The following is an 8,319-nucleotide window of genomic DNA, read 5'->3' as shown; positions in this document are numbered from 1 at the left end:
GAAAAACCAAAACAGAGACACATTGTTTTTAAAAGATACCATAAATCAAATGGACCCAATAGACACCTACAAAACACTTCATCCAAATACTAAAGGAACACATGTTCTTCTCATCAGCCCATGGAACAGTCTACAAAATTGACCAAAAATTACTAAGTCATAAAAGAAGTCTCAACAAATACAGAAAAACTGAAATAACAGCCTGCATTCTATCTGACCACAGGGGAACAAAGTTAGATATTAACACCAGTTAAAAAAACAAACAAACAAACAAAAACACAGAAAATATATAAACTCATGGAAATCAAACAGCATCCTACTGAATGATAATTAGGTCAAGGAAGTAATCAATGAGGGAAAAAATTCCTAGAATTGAATGAAAATGTAAACACAATATGCCAAAGTCTATAGGACACAAAGAAGGCAGTCATAAGAGGGAAGTTTATAGTACTAAGTGTTTATGTCAAAAGAACTGAGATATTTTCAATTACTAGTGTAATGATGCACTGTACAAACATCATCCCGAAACAATTCTATAGAAGAGAACATCAAAATTGAGGCTGAAAACAATGAAATAGAAAATAAAAATAAAAATAAAACAAACAGTGTTACCTCTCTGAAAAGATTAAAGATTGATTAAACCTTTAGCCAAACTAACAAAAGGAGAGAAAACACAAATACAAGTGAATATGAAAATGGAGACAACGCAATAGACACTGAGGAAACTCAGACTTAAAAGGACATAATTGAAAATTGTATATTCCAGGAACTCAGAAGTTAAGATTACTTGCTATTCTTTTTTTTAATTATTTAACTTTTATTAATTACACTTTATTTATTTTGTATCACCCCCATAAGCCCCTCCCTCCTCCCCTCCCGATCTCACCCTCCCTCCCCTTTCTTCACGCATGCCCCTCCCCAAGTCCATTGATAGGGGAGGTCCTCCTCTCTTTCCTTCTGATCTTAGTCTATCAAATCTCATCAGGAGTGGCTGCATTGTCATCTTCTATGGCCTGGTAAGGCTGCTCCCCACTCAGGGGGAGGTGATCAAAGAGCAGGCCAATCAGATTATGTCAGAGGCAGTCCCTCTTCCCATTACTATGTAACCCACTTGGAGACTGAGCTGCCATGGGCTACATCTGTGCAGGGGTTCTAGGTTATCTCTATGAATAGTCCTTGGTTGGTGAGATGGCTCAGCCGTTAAAGGCTAGGCTCATAACCAAAAATATAAGATTACTTGCTATTCTTACAGAGGGACCAGCTTTGCAACACAGTGGTCCCAACAGACGGCAATTCCAGTTCCAGGGCATCCAGTGCCCCCTACTGGCTTCTTTAGACACGAGACGCGCACATAGAGCATGTACACACATTCAGGCGAAACACACAAATACAAAATAAAATCTCAAAAAATGATATTCTGCTAATCTGGAAAACTCAAAAGAAATGAACAACTTTCTAGATGCATATGATTCGTCAAAGTTAAACTGATGAGAAATAAATAATTTAAACAGACCTGTAACAAATGTCACAGAAGCAAATTAAAAATGTCTAACTAAAAAAGCAGTCCAGGGCCATATGGATTCAGTACAGAATTAGACACCTTCAGAGGAGAACTAACATCAATACTACTCAAATTAATCCATAAAATACAAAAGGATGGAACACTCACAAATTCTTTTTATGAAGTCATTATTAACCTGATATCAAAATCAGATAAAGATCCAACAAAAGTACAATTACAGGACAATCCCTCCAATGAACAGAGATGTAAAATTTCTCAATAAAATACTTGAAAATTTAATTTCAGAACACATCAAAATGATTCCCCACCACAATCAAGTTACCTTAATGCTAGAATGGTCCAACATATGTAAATCAATAAACAAAATCCACCAGGTTGACATAAGGAAAGAAACCATATGATCATCTGATTAGATGCAAAAAAGGACCATTGACAAAACCCAACACTCCTTCATAATAAAGGCCCTGTAGAATTTACAGACATGAGGTATATATCTCAACATAATAAATGCAATGTGCAACAAAGCCATTAGCATGCTTAATGGAGGAAAAACTTGAAGCATTTTCACTAAAAGTTGTAGCAAGACAAGGATACCCACTCTCTGCATTTGGGTTCACTACAGTTCTTCCCACCTTCTCTAGGCCATAGCAGGAGAGAAAGGAGATATCCACAGGAAAGGAAGAAGTCAAGGTTTCCTTATTTGCAGATGACAATTCTATACATAAAAGACCCTAACGACTCTGCCAGAAAACTCCTATAGCTGATGAACACATTCAGCAAAATAATAGCATGAAAAAATAACACACAAAAATCAGCCGCCTCCCTACCTGCCAGTCTCATAACATAATGAGAAAGAGATCAGGGAAAGGGTCCCATTCACACAGTTTCAAAAAATAAATTATCTTAAACCTAACCAAGGTAGTAAAAGACATGTACAATCTTAAAGCAAGGAAGAAAGAAACTGAAGAAGGTACTAGAATATGGAAAGACTTTCTTGCTTGTGGATTATTAGGATTAGTATTATGAAAATGTCCAGCCTACCAAAAGCAATTTACAGACTGCTTTCACTTCCCATTAGAATTCCAATATACAGCTTCACAGAAATTTTAAAATAATAATTTTAAATCTCACTAGAAAATACAAAAGATTTGGGATCCTCAAAACAACCCTGAACCATAACAGCACTGGAGATACCACCCTGTTGATTTCAATGTACACTACATAGCTATGCTAATAAAATCAGCACAGTAATTAGCTAGCAGCTTAGCAGTTAGCTATTGTGCTCTTCCTGAATATTTGAGTCCCATTGCTACTGTGTCAGGTGGCCCACAGCCTCCTGTAACTCCAGTGCCAGGGAAACCAATGCCTCTGGTCTCCACAGGAACCTGTATAAACATGCACAGGCAATTTACAGGTGCATAATTCATTTTTTATCTTTAAAAACACAGTAGGCTACCGGCATTAAACACACACATCGATCAATGGAATATAATTGAGAACCCATGTGATGATCACTGTGGGATGTCCAGGTAGTGATGACCACTGTGCGATGGTCGTTGTGTGATAGCCACTGCGATGGACAACATATGGTGGCCACTATGTGATGGCCATTGTGTCATGGCCACTGTGTGATGAGCATTATTTGATGACCACAATGCGAGGCCCATTGTGTTGTGGCAAGTCTTTGATGGTCACTGCATGTCGGCCACTGTGGTGGCCACTGTGTGGTGGCGACTGTAGGACAGCCATTGTGACCACCACTGTGTTATGGACACTCCATTATGAAGGTCCTACGCCACTTCTCAGCACACAGGAAAGAAGCAACCAGAGATATGCAGCAGGAAACAGTCATGACCCACAGTCTTGGCATAGAGCTGAGGGAAAGGAATCCAGATGGTGTTGGTCAGACTAGATGGCTATAGGCAGAAGAAAACCATCTTATCTCCTGCACGAAACTCAGTTCCAAAAGGATCAAGGACCTCAACTTACAACCCTATACTCTGAATCTGGCAGAGGAGAAAGTATGGGAAACAGTTCAAGTTATAGGCACGAGAAGGTTTTCTGAACAGGACCCTAGTAGCACAGACATTAGGAATAATTGACAAATGAGACCACATGAAATTTAAAAGTTCCTGTACAGCAAAGGGCACCACCATTTGGGAGAAAAGGCAGCCTACAGAAAAGGAGAAAAAAATCTTTACCAGCTACATATTTGAAAGTATTCATCTTTAGAATATACAAAAAAAAAAACTGAAAAAAAAATAGAAAAAAAACATAAACAAAAACCCTCTTTTTTTTTTTTAATGGAGCATGGCACTAAACAGAGAAATCGCAAAAGAAGAAATGCAAATGTTCAACATCCTTAGCAATCAGGAAATTCAATTTTAAATTTTACACCAGCTGAAACAGTGTGTGTGTGTGTGTGTGTGTGTGTGTGTGTGTGTGTGTGTATTTAAAGACAAAAGGAGATTCTGATTGTAAGGAAAGGTGAAAACATATTCACTGTTCATGGGGGTGCAAACTGGTGCAGCCACTATAGAAACCAGTGCGGAGTTTCCTCAAAAAACTAAGGAATAGATCTACTATATGATCCAGCTATATGATTCCTGGGTAGATTCCCAAAGCAATCTTTGTCATTGTACTCAGGAGATGCTTATCCATGTTCATTGCTGCCCTCTTCACAAGAGCAAAAAGCACAAAGAGCCACTATGTCCATCAGCTGACAAACGGGTAATGGAAATGTGGTACATTCACACAACAGGATATTACTCAGATGAAAGGAAAAATGAAACTCACAGGTAAATGGATAGAACCGGGAATAACCATTCTGAGTGAGGAGACCCAGCTCCAGAAGACAAATGCTGAATGTCTCCTGATTGTTCATGCTAGTTGACTACTCCCGTATGCCTGTTTCAACTGGAGCAGTCACATAAGGCCAGGGTGGGAATAGGATTTCAAGGGAGGAAGGATAGCTTGTAGGTGGTTTGAGGATGATAAAGGGAAATAATGGAATGGGAAGGGTTAAATGAGGGAGGGGATGGGAGGCCAGGATAGAGGAGTGAGTATAGGAAGGGTAAGATATTTGAAAATGCCATACAGAGATCTACTGCAGAAGTTTCCATATATATTTCTATATACGTATATAAAGGGTGATTAAGCGGAGGCTCAGGGAATGTCGAAGAAAAGGGGCAGAAAGAGTGTGAGAGCCAGGGCACCAGGATACCTGCTGTGAGGCAAGTGACAGGGAAGCCACTCCTATGAATCTCAAGATATGATTGCTTAAACGAGAACTGCATAATGACACCACTAGCTGACATGTCAACATGGTTGAGGGAAATTGCACAAGAGCCAACCTTAGATGAAGCGCTACAGGCAATCAACGGCTCCTGAGAGAGGAAGATGGATCTTCTTCAGGGTCGAGGCCCCTGACAGGGCATCTAGTCCCAAGTACTTAACCCTAAACACATACACACATATGAGCAACACTAAACGGACTTAACAGGTTGTGTGTGTGTGTGTGTGTGTTCAAGTAGATGGATGTATATGTAACAATAATTAAAGAAGTCATGGATTTGAGAGGAAATAAGGGGGAGCAGGAATAGCTGAAGGAAGGAGGGGTAGAAACTGTCTAAATACAATACTCATATATGAGAGTCTCAAATAAATAAATAAAAATATATAAATACTTCCTTATCATTGCCAGCGGGTTAAGTAGGAAATGAGCAAATAAATGCAGAAGTAATTTTGAACCGGCATTCTAAAGACAAACAAACGTGACTGTACAGCTTTAGTTTTCCTTCATGCTCCCAGCTTCCCTAAATCTCCCTGAAGAATCGTGTGGGCGATGTGTTCTGCCTGGCACGGTAGTATGCTTTAAAAATGGCTACAGCATAGGAAAACGTCTAGGAAAATACCGGAAGGGACTTTCCTCTCTAGGCTGTACAGAGCTCTACCCTGGGGCCACTGGGTAAAGAGCAGGCGCATCAGGAGCTTGACCTCAGGGTCAGACCCTACGGGACCCCCATTTCAACCGCAGCCTGCAGGAACGTCGGAAACAATAAATGGAATCTCACATTCTGGATTTCAAGCTGCACTGTCCTTCAGCTTCCTTTACCTTCAATTTTCTTCAATCTGAGGTCTTCCTCAAGCTAAGCTTTCAAAGAGATATAGAAGTGGTGCTGGTGAGATGACTGAGTGGGTAAAAGCATCGCCACGCAAGCCTGATGAACCGAATTCCAGCCCCCAAATCCACATAAGAGTGAGAGAACACATGCCACAAAGTTTTCCTCTTACTCCACATAAACAATAAGTAAAATAAAGTTTTAAAAAATTACAACATAGTATTCTTCTTTCTTTCTTTTTTGTTTTGTTTTTTTGTTTTTGTTTTTTTGAGACAGGATTTCCCTGTGTGTAGCCTTGGCTGTCCTGGACTCTCCTTGTAGACCTGGCTGGCCTCAAACTCACAGGGATCCGCCTGCCTCTGCCTCCTGAGTGCTGGGACTAAAGGCGTGCATGACCACCACCCAGGAAATAGCATTTTTCTAATGAGTTTAAGCAACATCAATACTATAAAGGTTCCCAATACGTTGACATTGTCTCCCTTCAACCTTACTTGTACTTAATTCCACACCTTCTCCTTTCTGCACTGAACAAAGAAAGTAATGACTTTTCTAAGGCCACTGGGCCAAAAGTTTGACAATTACATGCTGAGAGTAAGATCAAACCAGCCTCAAGAAGCCTTTGGTCAGAATGACTCAGCACCATCAGGGCCTGCGGTCAGAACGAGCTACATCTCCTGCTTAGAGCACAGGAGCTTAGAAATCAGGATGCTAACCTGTCCGGAGCCTTGTTAGCCATGATCTCTACCAGCAAAGGAACATCCCATCCTGCCATGCTGTACCATGGGAACTGCAACCACTATAGATAAAGCAGATGGTCTTAGCTATTTCAAGTGAAGAGAAGTGTGATCTTCTCTTGCTCAGCTCACCACATATATATATTTTTAAAGATTTTATAATTGTCTATGCGTATGTGCATGTAAGTGCAGTGCCCATAGAGACCAGAAGAGGGCGTCAGATCCCCAGGAGCTGACGCTACAGGCAGTTTTGAGCACCTGAGTTGGGTGCTGGGAAGCAAACTCAGGTCTTCTGCAAAGTAGTCGGCCCTCTTAGCTGCCCAGCCATTTCTCTAGGCCCACTGGTGAGAGAGGGCATACACACACAAATCAGCCACAAGTATGCCAAGACCTTATTGAACTCCTCTCACCAAGCGGACTTTGGTATTCCAGCTGTGGGGCCACCTGGAAGCTGAGGAGCTAGTGGGCTGATGTCCACCGGCTCAGTCCATAAGGACAACAGTATGAGGAGCACGGCGGCCCTGCTGCTGTGCTGTCACTTGAAGTCAAGTGTCCCACATCCTAGGCAGCAACACAAGCCACCTGCTGCTGAGTGAGCCACCATGGGCACAGGACCTTACAGCAGCCAGACAGTTTGGGGAACAGCAGCTTTTGACAATTCCGCCTTGTTGCTACTTTTATGGACGGTTCCTTGTCAGTGGTTACTACCAGGAAGTTGAAGGACTTATCAAATTTTCTTGTTCAAGAATTTTATGTGGTTTATGATGGTGGTGTGCACTTTTAATCCCAACACTCGGGAGACAGGCAGGTGGATTGCTGTGTGTCTGAGACTAGCCCGGGCTACAGAGCAAGTCCAGGACAGCCAGAGCTCTGTTACACAGAGAAACTGTGTATTGAAAAACAAAAACAAAACAAAATAATAAGAATTAGAGCTGGGTATTTCGGCACACGACTTGACATGTGCTACATAGAGGTAGCAAGATCAAACCTCTCACTAGTGGTTCTATATACAAAATAACTTGTAATTTCACAAAAGCAGTATTTAATAACTTCCTGGATACTCTGGGCTTCATTGATTTCTTCCTGTATAAGCAAATGTTTTTTTCTACCTACCTGAGAATACACACTTCAAATACCTACAACCAGGCCAGTGGGGACACTGTCATCCTCTATATGGTTTCCAGGAGACAGGAACAGGCAGAGAACCTAAGGCAATGAACGTTGACATGATTGTGGTGATGGTTTCCTAAGTGTATCTGCATGTGTACACATGTCGAAGTGTCAAACTGTATTTACATAAGCAGATTTATTATAAGCTTATTATTACTATAAGCTTTGGAAGATTTATTATAAAGTTATACTTCAGTGCAGTCCTTTTCTTTAAATACAAAAGTATATTCCAGAAAGATCACATTAATTTATAATCTGCCAGCAGCCTATGTAAGTGTCTGTCTCATTACATCTTCATCAGCACTGTAATTTTTAAAGGGGGGGAAACGGAAACAAAACTGCTGGTCTCAGAGGTGAAAACAGCTCAGTCTTTTGTGCTTGCCTTCACTAGCAAACTGCAGAGTTTTCTTAATTCTCAGCCTGATTCTGCACTAACCATGAAGAACACTAGTAGAAGAGAAATGAATGCCCTGAATGTGCATGTCAGCCAGCCAAAATCACTTCTTGAAACGGCAGGTAAAGTTTCCATAAATTTGTCCAGTCCTTAGATGGTGCATTATCATTAGCCACTAGAAAAAGCTGATGGACACTTAACATTTAAAGAATGAACCTTAGGTTCCTTAATAACCGTATTTCCATCTCACTCTGAGGCTTATAAAGGTTAGATCACTTGGCTAAATACACATCAAGCTAGACAATGTCCAATATGGAACCAGAAGCCAGACCTCGAGGGACCCAAGCTGCAGAGCAGCAGAGGATGAGAAAGTGTGGA

The sequence above is a fragment of the Meriones unguiculatus genome, chromosome 15, assembly GCF_030254825.1.
Source record: "Meriones unguiculatus strain TT.TT164.6M chromosome 15, Bangor_MerUng_6.1, whole genome shotgun sequence".
Classification (NCBI taxonomy): Eukaryota; Metazoa; Chordata; class Mammalia; order Rodentia; family Muridae; genus Meriones; species Meriones unguiculatus.
Note: the sequence above shows the minus strand (reverse complement) of the source record.